We start from the raw sequence: 18,731 nt of genomic DNA, 5'->3' as shown, positions 1-18,731 counted from the left end.
GAAGTTTGGCTTGGAATCAGTAGTATGTATGGATTCTAGAGGGGGTTGCTCATAAATCAGATCTTGTTGAAGGTCTCCAAAGAATTAATCAGCTAGAATCACTGTTAAAAGTATTACACATGAATATGTCCTTTTTTTTTTTTTTTTTGCAGACACAGGGTGAGTTGAGGATGAAGAGAAGATATCTAAAAGAAATAAAATGAAATTAAGGGATGAGAGAGTAACATACTGAGAGAGGGAGATAGGGAGAGATAGAATGGGGTGGATTATCTCGCATAAAGGTGGCAAGAGGAAGCAGTTCTATGGGAGGAGGGGAGAGGGCAGGTGAGGGGGGAATGAGTGAACCTTGCTCTCATCAGATTTGGCCTGAGGGGGAATACCATACATACTCAGTTGGGTATCTTACCCCACAGGAAAGAAGAGGGAGGAAGATAAAAAAATAAAAGGCGGGGGGATGATGGAGTGGAGGGCAGATGGGGGTGGAGGTAATCAAAACAAACACTTTGGAAAGGGGACAGGGTCAAGGGAGAAAATTCAATAAAGCGGGATGGGTTGGGAAGGAGCAGAATATGTCCTTTTTTTAAAAAAAAAATACCATCTTCTAAATAGAGAACAGAATTATCTTTTTTTCTGGGGAGGAGGAAAGGATAACTTGACTTTTTTACATGTGGTTTATTCTTCCAATGTGGATGCTTCTTCTATAATGGTAACATCTAATGCCTTTAAAAAGCTTTTGGAAAGAATTAGTTTCTTTTTTTTTTTACCAAAAAGCTATCCTTTTAGAAACTGACAAAAGTCATTATGTTATAATGATTTTTGGCTCAAGAAACTAATAACATCTTGGAAAAAGTGAAGGGATATGGCAATAGAAGAAAGACATCTGTAACACAATAGACACATTACTTAAACAAAAGATACAGTGTTTCCTCTCCAGTTTTCATGGAAGACCAACCCAGATTAGTTTAAAATATGCTGACTGTGGGCAATATCCAAAAGAAAGAGACCCTGGGGCTTCTGAATCATGTGTCCATAGCTTGTTTGTTTGAGCCAGTTTGTTTAAAACAAAGTACGGGTTACCATATAATTTAAAAATGAGAGGAAAACTCAGTTACTTTAAGCAACTCGTGGGGGTCAAAAGAGTAGTCAGATATAAATCATCCCTCTATCTTATGTGCATCATTTTAATATATTTTTATTATTTTAACATTATCACACAGTAAAGGAAACCAGCAAATTGGGTGAACAAAGTAGGTATTTGGAGACTATATGAGTGAACATCCTCCCTTCCTCCCCCTGCCCAACTAGAGTATAAATTCCTTGGAATTAAGGACCATATCTTATGCATAGTGTGAGTATGCAGTAAGCATTCAATAAATAATAATTTTGTTAATTTTTAAAATAATTCACACCTTTTATTCATATACATTATTTTCTAGTCACTTGATTTAAGCTTGAAGCAGCAATTCCAACATAATTGCATTACTATGGATGAAGAAGGCTTTTTATTTGCATTATTCTTTACTATGATTTTAGGTCATTGGCTTGTGTCAGAGAGAACACTGACAATAAGCAACACTTCCTTGCCAATGGCATTTCTATTACATTTTTTGGCAGAATGAAAAATGAAAAGGGAGAAGAATGGAAAGATCACATATCTCTGGAATTGTGAGGTAGTACTAAGGATAGTTTCTGTTAGAATATTTGGGAGAACTTGGTAGTACACTCCTCAATTCAATTGGGAGATTGGAATAGATGACCACTGTTGTTTTTTTTCAAGTCTTTGAGTCTGTGATTCTGCAATTTTTTATCAACAGATTGAGGTGCTCTGGGACCCAGGGCAACAATTCTTTGTGAGGTTTTTCTCATAGTAATGTTTATACTGTGTTTGTATGTGTGTGTGTGTGTGTGTGTGTGTGTGTGTGTGCATGTGTGCATGTGCACACATGCACACGCACATGCCAGAGACAGAAACACACACAGAAAGAGAAAGGGAGAGATAGAGGAGAACAAACAATTATTAAAATCTACTATGTGCCAGGCATAGTCTGCTAGTCGTTTGGGATTTAAAGACAAAAGTCAATGTGTCCCTGTCTTCAAGGGTTTACATATTTGAATGAGGGAGACAACATGTACATATATAAATAAATTACATGTTTGTATTATGTGTATATTACACACACGTGATAGTTTTGGGATGGAATGCACTAATAGCTGGAGAGAAGAACAGGAAAGGTTTCAAAGTTGCACTTGAGCTGAATTTTGAAGGAAACCAGGGATTCCAAGAGAAGGACATGTGGAACATTTCAGGTACTGAAGACAGCAGGTCCAAAGACATGGAGATGGGAGATAGAGTGTCCTATGTGCTGAATATTAAGTCCAGTATGGCTGGACCATAGAGTATGTAGGGGGCAACAATGTGTAAGACTTTACCTCTTTACAAGGTAGAGGAAACAAGGAGAAGGTATTGTATGAGAGAAGTGGTGGGTGCTTGAAAGCTAGCATTGAGGCTATGGGAATAGAAAGGAATGGATTTATAAAAGAGATATTATAGAGATAGAAATGTTTTTTTTTACCTGATCTGGATGCCATATTCTCTTCTCCCATTAGTATTTCTTGTTAATTTATCCACTTATGCTCAAGTTCTTCAGTTGAGTTTTCTTCCTCTTGTGGTTTTCCATAATTTCAATCTTTTCTCCTTATTTTCCCATATTGCTCACTTTCTGACTCCTTCCTCTTTGATGGTCATTTCCCTGAGAAACGAATCTCAGCTTTCTCCCATTCTGGACAATTCATAGTTCAGTAACCTCTGCCTCTTCCCCAGGTGACTTCTTGGGGGTGGTTGGTGGCAGAACAGAACTGCCTTCAACTAAATGTTGGAGTGTTTTCCTCATGCTTAGTGAAGCACCACATAGCCCTACACATACATGTCCTGTTCCCTCTGTTTTCCAGTTCTCTGGCTGAGTGCCATAGACCACTGCCATACTGATATTACAACCTAAGTAAATTTTTGCTATTTGGAGTTTGAGTTTGGATCTCTGTAGCATGGGGAGGAAGGGATGGGAGTGGGCATGTAGAATTGAGTTAAGTTGCAAGTGTAGACATATGTCTTTCCTTGTTTCCTTTTTTCCTCTGTTTTCTTGCTGAGCTCTGTTATAACACAGTGCTGTGGTTCCTCAATGTTTTTATGGTCTGGGTGGGGTGAAGATGGCGCATAGAGTTAAGTTGTGTTGAAAGTGTGGGGGTCAGCTTATACAGCTGTGCAGCTGGGAGCATGGTGGATGAGGGAATTCTGAGTGAATACATTTAGTGTTAGGGATTTAGCCTTGTCTGTTTGTTCATGAAGTATTTACCTTGTTTGGGTTCTTAGTAGCTTAGATTATGTGGACATCTGGTACATAATTCCTATTTTGGAGAGTTTTTAGAACTCCTGAGAATTGGAGAACGTGTCTTGTTGCCCATTTGTTGATCATGTGATCTGGAAATCCTTGCAGACATCTATATTGCAAAAGCATATCATAAAGTCTTATTAAAAATTATCACATTATACTTTCATTCTCAATGTAGGCAGTGAATAGCAGGCTTGTAGTAAGACATAGAAGGGTAGGGTTGAAGAGTACGGGGATGAAAAAACAGGAGCTTCTTTTGTTTGATTAAGTCAGGGATAGGAAGAGAAACAGTGAGCAGTAGATTAATGTTCATTAATGTTAAGCAGTAGAAACCTAAAAGGGAAAAATTATTATAAAATTTAGTATTTTCTTGAAATTCATCTGTTGTTTGTGTACTTAGTTGTTATAAAAAGCCCCAGAAGATAACTACAGGATATCATTGTCTTTAAAGTTGAGTAGAAATGAGGAGGTTTAAAAACATCAGTGGATATCAGGTGAAGTTAATAATAACCCCTTGACAGCTTGGGGACTTATTTTGGAATCCTGCTTTGGTATGCTCATATCCTTGTAAGTTTAGCAAAATGCCTGGTCAGTGTGTTATAATGTTCCTGAGTTTAGGATGGAGTAGGTGAGCCATTCCAGGAATAGAGAAGAAGTTTGATTTTAGCCCTGAACGAAGTAGCTTACCTTTGGAAAGAAGCAATTTATTATCCTTTCTCTCCTAGGATCAGACAAACTTGTTATTTTCTTAGTCTTTACAACTTTGCTCATGAGTATAAGTGGTATATTTTGTTTCATAAAAGTTTCATTCTTACCAGATCATAGTATTTAAAGATTTGATGCTAGCTATTAAATGATTTGTTCAAGATACTCTGAGTCACTATTAAAGTGAAAGTAAAAATGTACCCTGTTTCTCAGCTAAGTATAACACAAGTTCACATTTAACATGGTTTAAAGATGTGTCTCCAATATATTTTTATATGTGGAAACAATCATAACCATTTTTAGAGCCCTTTGTCAGAAATTTTCATTTGTACTTAAAACATTCTGCTTAGTGTCTTAGCCATTTGCATATGTGTCTTTTGATCTCTGTTACAATGTAAACATATTCTCTCCCGTTGGACTGCAAGCACTTCATGGTCAGTGGTTGTCTTGCTTTTGTCTTCATATCCTCAAACTCGTAATAGCATCTGGTTCATAGTAACTGCTTAAAAGTCCATGTTTGCTACAGAACAGGAATTCTGGAGAGCAAAGTAGAAGGAATGAGCAGGCTTGCAGTAAGACATGGATGGGGTAGGATTGAAGAATATGGAGATGAAAAAACAGGAGATTCTTTAAGGATAGGAAGAGAAAGAGGTGGTGTAACAACAATGTTGCTAGCAGCTACTGTGGCTGTGTAAGACCAATAACACACAGAAGGGCTGCCAACACAGGTTCTTCGATCTGCTTTTCTAAGGTAAGCAACTTTAAGGGGTTAGCATTCTTAGTTTAATTAAACATACATATATCATTCATTTAGTTCAGGGGAAAAAGATCAGCCCCATGAACTTCAGGGCAAATAAAAACAGAAATTACAAGCACACATTATAAGCAGAGCAAATAACACAAACTAGTCTCTCCATAGCAATACACAGTTACCAGAGAAGCACCTACATCTGGGTTATCAAAGCCTGGGGGGCTATTTCAATGGCTTGCCCAGAGTCTTGTCACCAACACTCTTCCAATGAGCACACCCCCGAAAATCAAATGCTAACCTTCCAGTACATATGCTGTTCAGGGTCCTGGTGGCTTGGGGCCTACTTGGGAAAGTTCTTCCATCTCTAGCACCACATCATATACAAATCAATGACTCCCGATTGCCTTAGTGCTGAGAAGCACTCCAAGACAAAAGATCCCATTTTACCTGCCCCATTCAAACAAAGGTGAGACTCACTAAAGGCACTAGATAGCCTTAGCAAAAAATCCTGCCTTGATTACCATTACAGGTGGTAGAAAATTGTTAATCATAGGCGTAATAGTAGTTGGTAGATAACTGCAGTGGATTTTGTATTGCCTCTGGAATAGAATATAACTGCTCCCTCCCCCACCACCAGGTTTAGTTTCTGAAGTCTTTCACAACCTTTACCCAGCCTATACTTTCTAGTCTCATTATATTATTATTACTCCTCCTCTCACAATGTTATTTAAATTCTCTCTACACACAGTTCTTCACCCTTTATTTTTACAGCTGAACTAAGATACCTTCCTCTATAAAACCTTATTTATATTCTTTGGTTGGTAATGGTTTCTGGATTTCCTATGGCACTTAACAAAACTCTAATTATAGCTACATTTCTATGTTTATTATATGTAACTATAATATAGAATGTTACACATTAATAATGTGATATGAAATATAAGAAAATATATAACTGTAATACTATGATTCATGTAACATTTGATACAACTATAATGTATCCTGCACTGGGATGAATATCACTTCAGGATTCTGTACCACTTTTAATATTCACCAAGATTCATAGCTGATGTTACTGAAATTTCTTTAATAACCATGTATATCTATCATTGGTCCAAATGGCTAGTAAAGTATCTGGCCTTGGGTCTTAGGCCTTGCTTCTTCCTGATTAGCTTCCTGCTTAGAAATTATCCTGAGAATCTTGTCTTTACTCTCAAAACTTAGATCTCATTACTTTCTAAAATTCATTAATAATTGACCTCTAGCTCAAGGCATCAATTTCATTAACCGTAGTTATCACAGTTGTCATATTTTTCAATGATATTGTATAATTTTGGTGTATGCAAGTAACCTTTTAAGGTAGGATTTTGCTCTAGGGGGCAGCTAGATAGTTCAGTGGATAGAGTGTTGGACTTGAAGTTAGGAAGATCTGAGTTCAAACCCTGCTTCAGACACTTGGCTGTGTAATCCTAAGCAAGTCACTAACGTCTCCCACCCTCAGTTTCTTTATTGCTAAAATTGGGAAATAGTACCTATTTCATGGGATTGTTAGGAGGCTCAAACAAGATAACATATATAAAGCACTTTGCAAACCTGAAAGTACTATATAAATAGTATCTATCCATCCATCTGTCTGTCTTTATCGTGATCATCATCATTATTATTTTAAAAGCTTTTTAAATAAACAACAAAAATAGTGGAATGTAAGTGGAATCTTATGTTCTTTTAAGCTTTTGTTCTGATTCCTGAACAATATTTCCCAACTTATTTTTCACTGTTTTCACCTACACCCGCCTTTGCCTTAAAATCACTAGGTATCAAATTGCATATTGATTTAATTTGGAGGTTCTCATCAAATTCTTTGCAGAAATTTGTCTACTTCTTCAACCTGTGCAACCAAATGTTATAAAAGTTGCATTATTTTCATGGTGGCTTTTGGAAAATAATTTTTTCATGTATATTGCAGTCTGAGATGACCCATGACATGATGTCTTTTGTTGCCTTTGGAAATATAATAACATCAGTTTAACTAAGTTCTTGATTTCTCTCTCTAAGGAAAACCTGTGAGCCGTCTTATTTAACTGAAACTTCTCGTTTCATTTATGGGGAAGAATGTCAAGACTGATAAAATTCGGCATCCCCAGGGTGTATCTACTTGCTTGTTGTTTGGCAGTGATCTCACTTCTCAAGTCCCAATAATTAATGTTTATAGATGGTCTATAAATGGTGTGAGTCTGAGTACACTCTATTCTCACTGCTGCCACTCTGCCTTTGCCACCACAAAAGTAGAGGGGGGCCTTGCAGGAATAAGGGCCATTTTGTGTTTTCCTTTGTTTAATGGACTGCCTTTAACAAAGAATTTATCACTATTTTGCCTACTGGTGATGAGATTATTTTTATTTAGTTAGGCTGGTCCTAACTAAATATTGCAGAAATCACAGTTGAAGCATTGCCAGGTCTTCTGCTGTGCAGATGTAGTTTTCAAGACCTCTCAGGGTCACCTTCATATCATTATAAAGTTTTGGAGTGGGTGAGTGAATTTGTCTTTCAGGAAGTACAAAGTTATTTTAATAAAACCAAACTTCTCTATGCAAAAAGGTCATCTTTTTACTATCAGTATTATTATGGTGATGTATGTCTGCAAATCATGTAACACTATAGTTTCTGAGGGCAGATAGGTCATGCAATGGTTAGAGTGCCAGGCCTGGAAAAAATAAGATCTGAGTTCAAATCCAGTCTCAGACATTGACTAGCCATGTGACCCTGTACAAGTCAACTAACCACTTTTGCCTCAGTTTCTTCATCTGTGAAATGAGCGGAAATGACATATTACTTCAGTATCTTGGCCAAGAAAACTCCAAATGGGGTCATGAAGAGTTGGACATGGCTGAAACAACTGAACAACAACAGTAATACTTTCTGAAGAAATTTAGTTGAGAATCACTCAAAGGACAATGGAGAGATGATGCCATCTCCAGCTGAAACATTTTCCTGCCTAATCTTCAGTCTTTGGAGAGGACTTAGGTGGGGCCTCCCATTTGATCATATGTCTCAGATCTCATATTGCACTTGCCTTCAGGTTAACCTTCAGCCTCCATTGGGAAGAGGAGTGCTGTCCTCCACTCACTGATGAACATTATCATATCTGGTCATACCCTTCCCATCCCAGTGACTCTGAACTCCTGGACCATACTCCATTCCTTGCCCCACCCCACCATCACCCAAGTCCTCATTGCTGTCTTCCTCAACCCTCCCACCTCAAAATTTCAATCAAACACCACCCAGTCCTTTCACTGTGTCCTTTGGAATGCCTGTTCCATATGCAACAAACCTCCCTTTAGCTTAAATCTTTTCTACTCCCACTCCTCTGATCTACTAGCTCTTACCAAAACCTGACTCCTCCTGGTTACATAGCCTTCCTGGTACCTTTTACAGTATGGGCTGTGCATTCACTAATTCTCTTCAGCTTATTGATTGAGAAAGGGGAGTTGGAATACCTCTTGCTCCCCATTGCCCATTCTAGGTTCTCCTACTTCCATCATTCAGTAACCTCTCTTCCTTGGAGGTTTATGCTTTTCATACCTACCACTCAATCAAAATCCTGGTAGCTGTTGTCTATAGACTCCCAGGTCACTATCCTTCCTTTCTCAATGAGTTTGATACTTGGCTTACGATTTTTCTCTTCTCCCTGACCTCTTTCTTCATACTAGAGGACATCAGCATACATATTGGCTCTCCCTCAAACTACTAACCACTCAGATCCTCAACCTACTTGCTTCCTGTGAGCTACTTCTTCACCCCACCTTAGCTATACAGAAAGATAGTCAGACTCTTGATCTTGCCATCACCCACAAATGTACCATCTTTGTGTTCAAGAATTTTGAAATTTCCTTATCTGATCATAATCTGTTGGCTTTTCACCTCTTCCTTTGTCTTCCCTTATAAAACTCTACTCTTCAAGCCGTGACTTCCTATTCCTTGACCTACCAGTTCTCTTCCAGGCCATCTCCCCTGCACTAACCACTCTCTCCTCTTTTCCTTATCCTTATCTGTTGGTGAGCCAAATCAATTCTGCATTGACCTTGTTTCTGGAGTCCCTGGCCTTTTTTTTTATCATATTATTTGATTATACCTAGCCAAGCCTTAGCTTTGGATCACTCCCACCATTTGCTGCCTTTGCTTTTATACATGTACTACTGAATGGAGATGGAGAAAATCATGCAACTATTTTGATGTTGTCCACTACAAATTTTTGTTATATAACCTCAACTAGGCCCTCACTACTGCTAGACAATCATACTATCCCTCTATTATCAACTCACTATCCCATACTTCACAGTGCCTCTTTCCAGTCTTTTCATCCATCTTTACACATGTCATGGCACACCACTTTATATTTTACAGAAAAAAAATGAAGCCATTTTCCATGAACTCCCTCTTCTCCCTTTTTCTTTGTTACTCTTATTACTCAGATGCCTTATGCTACTATCTCCTCCTTCAGCCTTGTCTCACATGATAAAGTGGGCCTACTCCTTATCAAGGCTAACCCCTCTACTTAGTCAAGTCATCCCATTCCATCCTCCTCCAACACATCGTCCTTCTATTGTCTCTACCCTTTTACTTATTTTCAGTTGATCTCTATTGGTTCATTCTCTTCTGCCTACAAACATGCACATATTTCCCCTATCCTGAAACAACCACAACAACCCTTACTTGATATGGCCATCCCTGCTTACTATCATTCTATATCTGTTCTTTGTAGCTAAACTCCTCAAAAAGAAGTTTACAATACGGTTTGCAATAGGTGTTTCCACTTTCTCCCACTTTCTGCTTAAGCCCTCTGTCTTTTTTTTTTTTTTGCTGGATCATTTTCAAGATCACGTCCTCTAAATGCAGGTATCCCTTAGAGTTCTAGGCCTTCTCTTTTCCTCTATATCACTTTACTTGATGATCTCCTCAGCTCCCAAGGATTTAAATTAAAATGCTTAAATCTACCTATCTTGTCCTAACTTCTCTGCTGGAACTCAGTTTTGCATTTCTATTTGCCTTTCAAATATCACAAATTAGATATGCAGTAGACATCTTAAACTAACTGAACATGTTATTTTCCCCCCTAAGCCTCCCGTCTCCTACATTCTCTTTTCTGATAGAGGGCAACACTATCTTCCCAGTCCTTCAAGTTCACAATCTAGGAGTCTTCCAGGACCCCTTACTAACTCTCATCGCCCTTATCCAATCTGTTGTCAAGGCCTGTCAACTTCACCTCTGCAACACCTCTCCAGAAGGACTCCCTCTCTCCCCTGATATTACTACCATTTTAGTGCAGGCCTTCATCACTTCACACCTTGACTTTTGTAATAGCCTGCTGATGTATCTGCCTGCCTCACATCTCTCCTCACTTTAAACTATTCTCTATTCAGCCACTAAAGCAGTTTTTGTAAAGCACAAGTCCAGATATATGCTCCCCCATCCCCATACACTCAGGAACTTTCAGTGGCTCCCTCTCGCCTCCAGGAGCAAATACAAAATATTCTGTTTGGCATTCAAAGCCTTTAATAACCTAGCCTCTTCCTACCTTTACAATCTTCTTATACCCTACTCCCCACCATGTACTCTTTGATTCAATGACACTGACCTCCTATCCATTCCATAAACAAAACATTCTATCTCTCAACTCTAGACGTTTTCTTTTCTTGTCCCTTGCCTAAAATATTCTCCTTATTCCACTCCCTTCCACCTACTGATCTCCCTTGCTTCATTTAAGTCCAAACTAAAATAACTTCTTTTACTGGAAGCCTTCCCCAACCCCTCTTAATTATAGTGCCTTCCCTCTGCTAATTATTTCCTCTCTATCCTGTATATATTATATAGCTTGCTTTCTATATATTTATGTACAGGATCCTTTGAGGCAGGGTCTCTTTTGCCTCCTTTAATATCCACTGCACTTAGCATAGTACCTGGCACATAGTAGGTGCTTAATAAATATTTATTGATTGAAAGATGAGTGGTGGGTTTGAGCAGCCTGCAGCATATTACAAACAAGTGATTATGCTACAGAAGAGGTGTAAAATATGTCAGCAAAGAAATGTACAACTAAAAAGAGGATAATTCAATTATGTAGCCACTCTAGTATCTTTGCCAAGAAAACCCCAAGTAGGATCACAAAGAGTCAGACATGATTGAAGCAACTCACCACCACCACCACCAAAAACTAATAATCCACTTGTCCCTCAATGTTCACAAAAGACAAACCCTTTCATTATATAACTTGTTAGAACCTACTGTTGATTTAGAGTCATAGAATTTCAGAACTGGAATGGACTTCAGTGATCATCTTGTCTAACTCAAAATGCCCCAAATAATCCTCATTAGTATACAACCCACAAATTGTCATCTAGCCTCTGCTTAAAAACCTCCAAAAGAAGGAACCCGTCCTCTCTTGAGACAGCCATTCTACATTTGGATGGATCTGATTATTAGAAAGTTTTTCTTTACAGCGAGTCTAAACTTCCTTCTTAGCAGCAAATCTTCCTTGCTCATAATTCTGCCTCCTTGGGTCAAAATGAACAAATCCATTTTGTCTTCCACATTTTAGACCTTCAAATACTTGAAAGCTTTCATGTTTCCTCTGTCTTCTCCAGGATCCACATACTCTGTTCTTTCAATAAAATCTCATGAGACATTGACTCAAGGCCCTTTGTCATTTTAGTTGCCATTCTGTGAACATTCTCTGGCTTACCTATATCCTCCCTAAACACCTAGAAAAGAGTAAAAGACCAAAACAGTGTAGTATTGTCAGAGCATAAATAGCCACCCCCCCCACCCAAGCCAAAACCAAAACCAAAAAAACCAAAAAAAAAACCTACCTCCTTATCCCTGAAAGGTTTGCCTTTCCTATTTTTTTTAACTGTCATATCATGATGTTGACTCTTTGAGTTTATTCATCTGACCCTTGATTCTATATTGCTACTTCACTTAATCAACTTTCCAAAGGGGTTAACATAACTTCTTTGAATTGAGTTTTAGTCTTGTGATTGTTACAGAATTCATCAACAGCTTTCAGCTTTGTCTTGCTAACAAAACACCTTCCTTGACTATGAGTAGAGACTTTTTTTTTAGACTTATACTACTTGATACTATGGAACTGTGACATTCCTTGTGACATTAATACTGTAAGTATCATAACTGGCCCTTTCCCTCAAAGCACCCCCAATTTTCTCTACTGTGGTTATTGTTTATCAAATGGAAATAATAATAATTATAATAATAATAATAAAGATGTGAAGATGACAGGATGTACACAAAAACATCATAGTGGATAGAGTGCTACAGTGGGAGCCAGGAAGGTCAGGGTTCAGGTCCCACCTCTAGCACTTTTTGGGCAAGCCATTTAACTCACCTGAGTCTCTTTCCTCATCTGAAAAAACAAAACAAAACAATGGGGATAATACCTTTAGGGATGTTGTGAAGCTCAAATGAGATACAGTATTTTAAAGGATTTTGCAAACTCTAAAGTGCTATATGTCATTAGTTGTTATTCTAAAGTGCTCTATAAATGTCAGCTAAAATCTTACTATGCACGCAGCTTAATTACCTGTGTGAAACTCTTTATCTGTTTGGGCCTCAGTTGTTCAGCTGACAAAAAAATGAAGATGTGGGCCTTAGTTACTTCTAAGATCATTTTCAACACAAAATCTATGCGATCTAAGATCCTCTTTCTCCCGTTACTTATTGGTATTGCCTATTGTCTAGCACTTCTTCCATGAATATAGTCATACCCTCATAATGCAGTACCCTGTGCTCTTCTTTTTCTTCCTGGTGGGTCTCTACTATAAAACACTGCCCCCTTTCCCCCAACCAGTGTATTGCATGCCTTGCCATTGACATTTTCTTGTTGTTTCTTTTCTCTGTTATCCTGGCCATCTGCCATACACCCTTTTCTTTTAATTTTTTTTTTTATTAATTTAGATCTCTTTTGTACCTTTTATCTGTTACTTCCCCTCATCTCTCCCCACCTCCAGACATGGTAAAACATTTCTAGTCATTGCTGACTAATAACCATAGTCCTTTATTGTATTCAGAAAGTCAAAACGGTCCTACTCTCTGTGATAATCTCTGCATTTAAAAAAAGTCTTTACTGCTGTGCATTTTAGTGGGTCTTATACTCAAAGGCACATGGTTCCTTTCTAAAGTTGAGTTTTCATTCAGTTATGTATTGGAGAAGTGGTTATGTTACTGTTTATGTTGCTTTTATATATCTTTTATTTTAATAATGACAATAGCTAGCATTTAAATAGCACTGTAAGGGTTTGCAAAATACTTTTCATGTGTTATCTCATTTGTGTCTCACAACAGTACTGTGAGGTAGGTACTATTGTTATCCCAGTTTTACAGATTATGGAACTGAAGCCATACAAAGGTTAAGTGACTTGCCCAGGGTCATATAGCTAAGTAAACTGTGTCTGACGTAAGATTTGAACTCAGGGTCTTCCTTTTTCCAAGTCTAGCACATTGTCTACTGTACCAATTAACTGCCTTACTTTATTTTCTTTCTCATCTTCTTTTAACCTTTATAATAAGTTCTATTGCTGTAAATATTCTTTAGTTCAATGTAAAGTTAGAAATGTATATAATGCATCACTTTAACCATGACAATTGGTAAATATTACAACATGGCATGATTTTCTAAGCCAAATGTGTGGCTTACAAATATTTCCTTTCTTCTACCCAGATATAATATAATCCCCAAATAACAGATTTTGGAAAACGTGTCTGTTTATTGATTTTGAAGATATAGTATTTTGACACTAACAAAGTTAGTTTCCAGACAAATAGTTTAGAATCATCCTCCTCAATTACATTGATCCTGTTTTATATAAACCCTGATATATTGAGTTTTTTTCCTAGTGTTTTTAAGATACTAAATAAAAATGGGCCTGCTTTCTTATTTCCTTCTTGTAGAGGACTAGAATGCTAAGCTGAAAGCAGAAAGCTAAAATTTAATGTTGATAAATATTAAATCCTTTATTATGTTACAGAGATCAATTGCATATGTATAGTATGAGAGAAAACAGGGCTTGGATGTAGTTTACATGAAAACAATCTAGTTAACCAGAAATTTAATATGTAACAGGATGATGTAACTACTTAAAAAAGTAGAAGGAATACATTCTTATTCTCCATCAATAGAATTACAGTGTCCAGATTTTGAGCAGTAATGGTCTCATTGTATCCCTTGCCAGTGCACTACATCTGGAATTTCATTTTACTCCTGACCATCTTATTTTAATAGGGATACTACCAAACTAATGCGCATCAAGTGGATTTGGACATCATATCCAGAATAATGCTGATGGAAAGAAGTTATAGGGAGGCAGATTTTTCTCAAGATTAGAAATTCCTAACAACTAGATCTGTCTATAAAGGGAATGTGTTACCTGATATTGCTAGCTTGCTGGAGGATGAATGGCCATCTGTCTAAGATCAAATAGGTGGAAGATTTAGACTAGATGACTTGCCTGCCAGTTTACTTTTTGTTATACTTCGTCATTCATTTATATTCTTATTAAATGTTAAAGAATACTTAGAAAAATATTATATTGGGATTTAAGAATGTTTATTGATATCTTTATTTTATGTCACCTCCGTTTCTGAATATATCACTCCCTTATAGTAGTAAGGCAAAATTCATGACCTCAGAGAGGGCCATGGACATGCCTGAGTGGTTCAGAATCATACAGTATAAGGAATTCTCTAGGTAGAAGACAGAAAAAGTATAACATTTATTTAGACTCCAGAGGATCAAATCCAAGGACCAATGCCCCCAATGTGATATAATAGCAATAATATTACAAAACTGGTAAGCCGACCTCACTATAGTAACAAGGAAATTATGACAAAATATTATAGCAAGGAACCAAGCCATACTGTAACTCCCCACCCTCCTGCCCCAATACTAGGTTCCTTCTGTAAAAAAGTCACTCACGAATCCTAACTCTTCACTCAGCACTCACTCCTGCAGCTCTGCTGACTCCAAGTTCCTTGATCTCCACAACTCTCTCTTGTTCAGCACTCTCTGCTCTGCAGTCTCTCTCCATGCTGGCTCTCCCTTTGTGTTTGCTGCCTCAGTGTCTTCTTGATGTCTGCTTATGAATCTTACCGCTCTCTGGACCGCTGCTCCCAGTTCTGGGCTCTTTTTTCATACAGTCTTAGCCATCAGTCCTAGACTGATTGACTAGAACTCAGTGCATTTACCATTGGATCTGGTCTTAGCAACTCCCCTTAGGGCCCTGAGGGCTTCACGCCTCTGGCAAACTAGCAAACTAGTTTGCTAACTAGCAAAAGGCTGTAAGCCTGGGGCCTCACATCTAGTTAGTGAAAGGGTGTGGGCCTGTCTCTAATCAGGCCTCCCTTTATTGTCCCCACCAGAGGCCTATTCAATGGGCAGAAAAGATCTTTCACTTACTGATTGGGTTTATATCCCTCTATCCAGTTTTTTTTTATCTCTTACAAGAAGGAATAAAAACAGCAAGACAAAAACAGTTAAGTAAAACTAACTAACACATCCAACAAGTAAGAATTTTGAATATAGTTCTGGCTAGTCTAGTGATGAATACTAGACCTGGTCCTACACATTAATAAAAATTTTTTTGAAGCAATTAAAAAATTGACTTGTGATCTATTCATTTGAACACATGAGCATATAATAATTGTTTCATTGCTATTTTTTTTATATTGTGCTTATCTTTCTAGAATTGCCCTTGGATTAAAAAAACATTCAATTGCAGGAGTTTAGCAAGGGGGAGATATTTCCTGAGTTCATAAGAAAAACAAATCTTAGTATATCACAACCTTAATCTGCCAATGATGTGACATGGTAGCACCTAAAGGTAATATAGTCTTAGGCTACCTTAAGAAATACACACTATCCAGAGCTAGAGAGATGATGGTTCACAAATACTTTGCCCCTATCAGGCCACATCTGTAAGAGTGGCTCAGATGAACTGGAGAGTATCCATAGGAAGGTGACCACACCTTCTCTCAAAGCAGAGAATAGGTGGCCTCATGTTGGGTGATTCATATTCACATATGGATTAGAATAGATGTCCACAGAGGTCCCTCTGAGATTCTTTGGAGTTCTGCTAAACAAAGTAATTATTTACATTAAAAGATTTATAAAAAAAAAGTTGATAAAAATGTCCACAAAATACCAAGCCATTAATAGGACTGTGTGGTAAAGAGGTATAATTAGTGTCAGGAGAAGAGCAAAAACATTTTCTACTTTTGAAGAGCTTATATTCTGATGGGGAATCCACATTGTAAATAACTAGACATATATGATAGATACATAGTAAATAGAAGACAATGAGAAGGAAAGGTACTAGCAACTGTGAGGATCAGGAAAACCTCCTGCAGAAAATGGACTTTGAGCTGTGTCTTGAAGGAAGTCAAGGAGTTCTGTTTTGGACATGTTAAGTTTTCAGTGCCTATGGGACCATTAAGTTTCAGGTGCTTAAACTGCAGTTGTTAATGCTTGGCTGATGATATTGAGAACCAAATAGTCTTTATTTCCAACTGTTTTTGTTGTCTTTGTGTAGATTTTTAAAAAATCCTTTACATGTTTATTTATCAAGACAGGTAATTGTTCCCCTTTAACACGGAGTTCTTACTCTATGCCTATCTTCTTTTTTTTTGTATTTTATTTTCTGGTCGTTTTTTAATTTAAACTTAAATACAAAATGAGAAAAGAAAAAAAATTGCCATTTACACAGCAGACCATAAGAGAGGATTCAATATAAAGCAATAAATTTCCATTTCAAGAAAATTTATGTAATAAATACTGCACATTGTTTTCAAAGTTGCCCAGCTTTTCTTTGCTTCCTTGTTGGTTTTCTTTTGTTCTCTTGCTGCATACTTTTTACTTTATTTTTTCCCCTCCCTCCCCCCACTCCACCCTAAAAAAGGCTACAATTAAGTGTGGATATATATATAATATACATATACATATATATCTATAAGCATACCTATATATACTCATACACATATGTAAGACCATACTGTTATTATTTCTTCCTATCATCTGTTTCTCTGAAGATGGACAGCATCTTCATTCATAAGTCTGAGTCTTTCCATGTGTTTCTAAATCAACCAGCTCATCATTTCCTATATCATAGCAATATTCCAACCCAATCACATTCTATCTGAGACATTGTCTGTGAAAGACTCCTCCCCCTTTCCCCTCTTGCCAATTTTCTGCATTCCTTCTGTTCTTGGTTACATAGGTTTTATTTATACAAGAAAATTTTATTTTAAAATAATCAAAATTATCCTTTTTATATTTCAACAGTGATCTCACCTTATAATTTAAGGTCTGATACTGCTGAATGTACTTCCTTTATGTCTTTTCCCTTGGTTTCTTTGAAGTTCCTGACTTTTTGTTTTTCCAAATGAACTTGGTAATTTTTTTCCAACTCAGTAAAATACTTTTTAAGTAATTTAATTGGGATGACATTGAATAAATAGATTATTTAGGTAAAATTGTCTTTTTAAAAATTGAATTGGCTTCACCTACTAGCACAACTGTGCTTAGCATCCCTTGACAGTGGAAGATCCTTCAACCTTTTCGTACTCAGCCATCAGATCTCCACACTGTCTGCAAGATGAAAGTTTCTAAGGCTGAGGCTGCTTCTCAGCCCAGCTGCACCCAGTGATCATTGTTCATTGATGGCACAGAGTTGGCCTGGAGGTGTCTGCACCTCACACTGTCTGAGCTCTGCCCTTGGAGGTCAAGTCTTTCCTTGGGTCCTCTAAAATTGTCTTAGAAGGACAACTGCTTTACCTCATGTTTATTTCTATTGGGGTCCTCTCACCCCTGGTAGTCCTTGACCAGCAAAGACCTGTCTTGGTACACAATGATGAGGCGGGAGTCAGGATAGAAGGACTCCAAGAAGTGGCACCCAAACGTGGGGCTCGTGGAAAGGGCCCCGCACCCCGTGAAGCCCCTCTGATGCATAGAGGGAAGGACCGTGTTGGCTAGCACACAGCTGAGCCACTTACAGAGGACAACAATACTCAACTCGCCTGGGAGAGACAGCCAGACGAGACTCTGGACGCAACCTGAAGCAGGGCCAGAGAGCCAGATAAGACTTCGGAGGAGGTAAGGATAAAGAAGGCCTTACCAATGGGGCAGTCTGCATCCCTCACAGACTCTAAGGACTTAGAGACATTCTGTAGAATAATATACAAGTTTAGCAAGAAGCAAGGATGCACAATTCATTTGAGAAAAGTCAGGGACTTCATATACACCCTTAAGGAAGTCTCCCCTTGGATAGAACAGGGATGTGTGGTACATTTGAGTAAGATCAGGAAGTTCATAGACACATTGAAAAGCATCTCCCCGTGGGTAGAGCAGCCTCCCCCTGTCACTTTGGCAGCTTGGAGAGCAGTGGGAGAGCAGCTCACATCTTATGAATTGGAAAAACCTGCAGAGCTCGAACCTGGCACCTTTTGCCTGTATACTATCATAAAGGCTGCCAGGGAGGAGGATGAGGGGGCGAGCAAAAGGATGGTGTGGCAGTTCTCCCTGTCCACTCAAACCACCCCCTCGATCCACATGCAAAAACCTGAGGAAAATAGAAAGGTTCGGAGTGTCTCACAGAGCTGCCAAACTGAAAGTAAAATGCTCAGGCAGGACGAGAATAAAGAAGTTATGCTATTAAAAAAGGATCAAGACTATTATGTGAAGGAGGTCACTTCCCACCTTGTACACTGCTTTGCAAATTACGGACTCCCCCGTACATTGAAGACTGACAATGGCCCTGCTTATACTTCTCAGGCCTTTCAACGGTTCTGCCAGGAATGGTCTATACAACACCTCACCGGCCTCCCAT

General features: G+C 38.1%; 1 protein-coding gene across 2 annotated transcripts in view; it reads left to right on the top strand.

The window, feature by feature from the left end:
* The window catches only part of BCKDHB (branched chain keto acid dehydrogenase E1 subunit beta), a 306,385-nt gene that overhangs the window by 165,522 nt on the left and 122,132 nt on the right, over positions 1 to 18,731 (top strand). The window lies entirely within an intron of this gene.

The sequence above is a fragment of the Trichosurus vulpecula genome, chromosome 7 (assembly GCF_011100635.1).
Source record: "Trichosurus vulpecula isolate mTriVul1 chromosome 7, mTriVul1.pri, whole genome shotgun sequence".
Taxonomy (NCBI): Eukaryota; Metazoa; Chordata; class Mammalia; order Diprotodontia; family Phalangeridae; genus Trichosurus; species Trichosurus vulpecula.
Note: the sequence above shows the minus strand (reverse complement) of the source record. Positions and strands in the feature narration are given on the sequence as shown.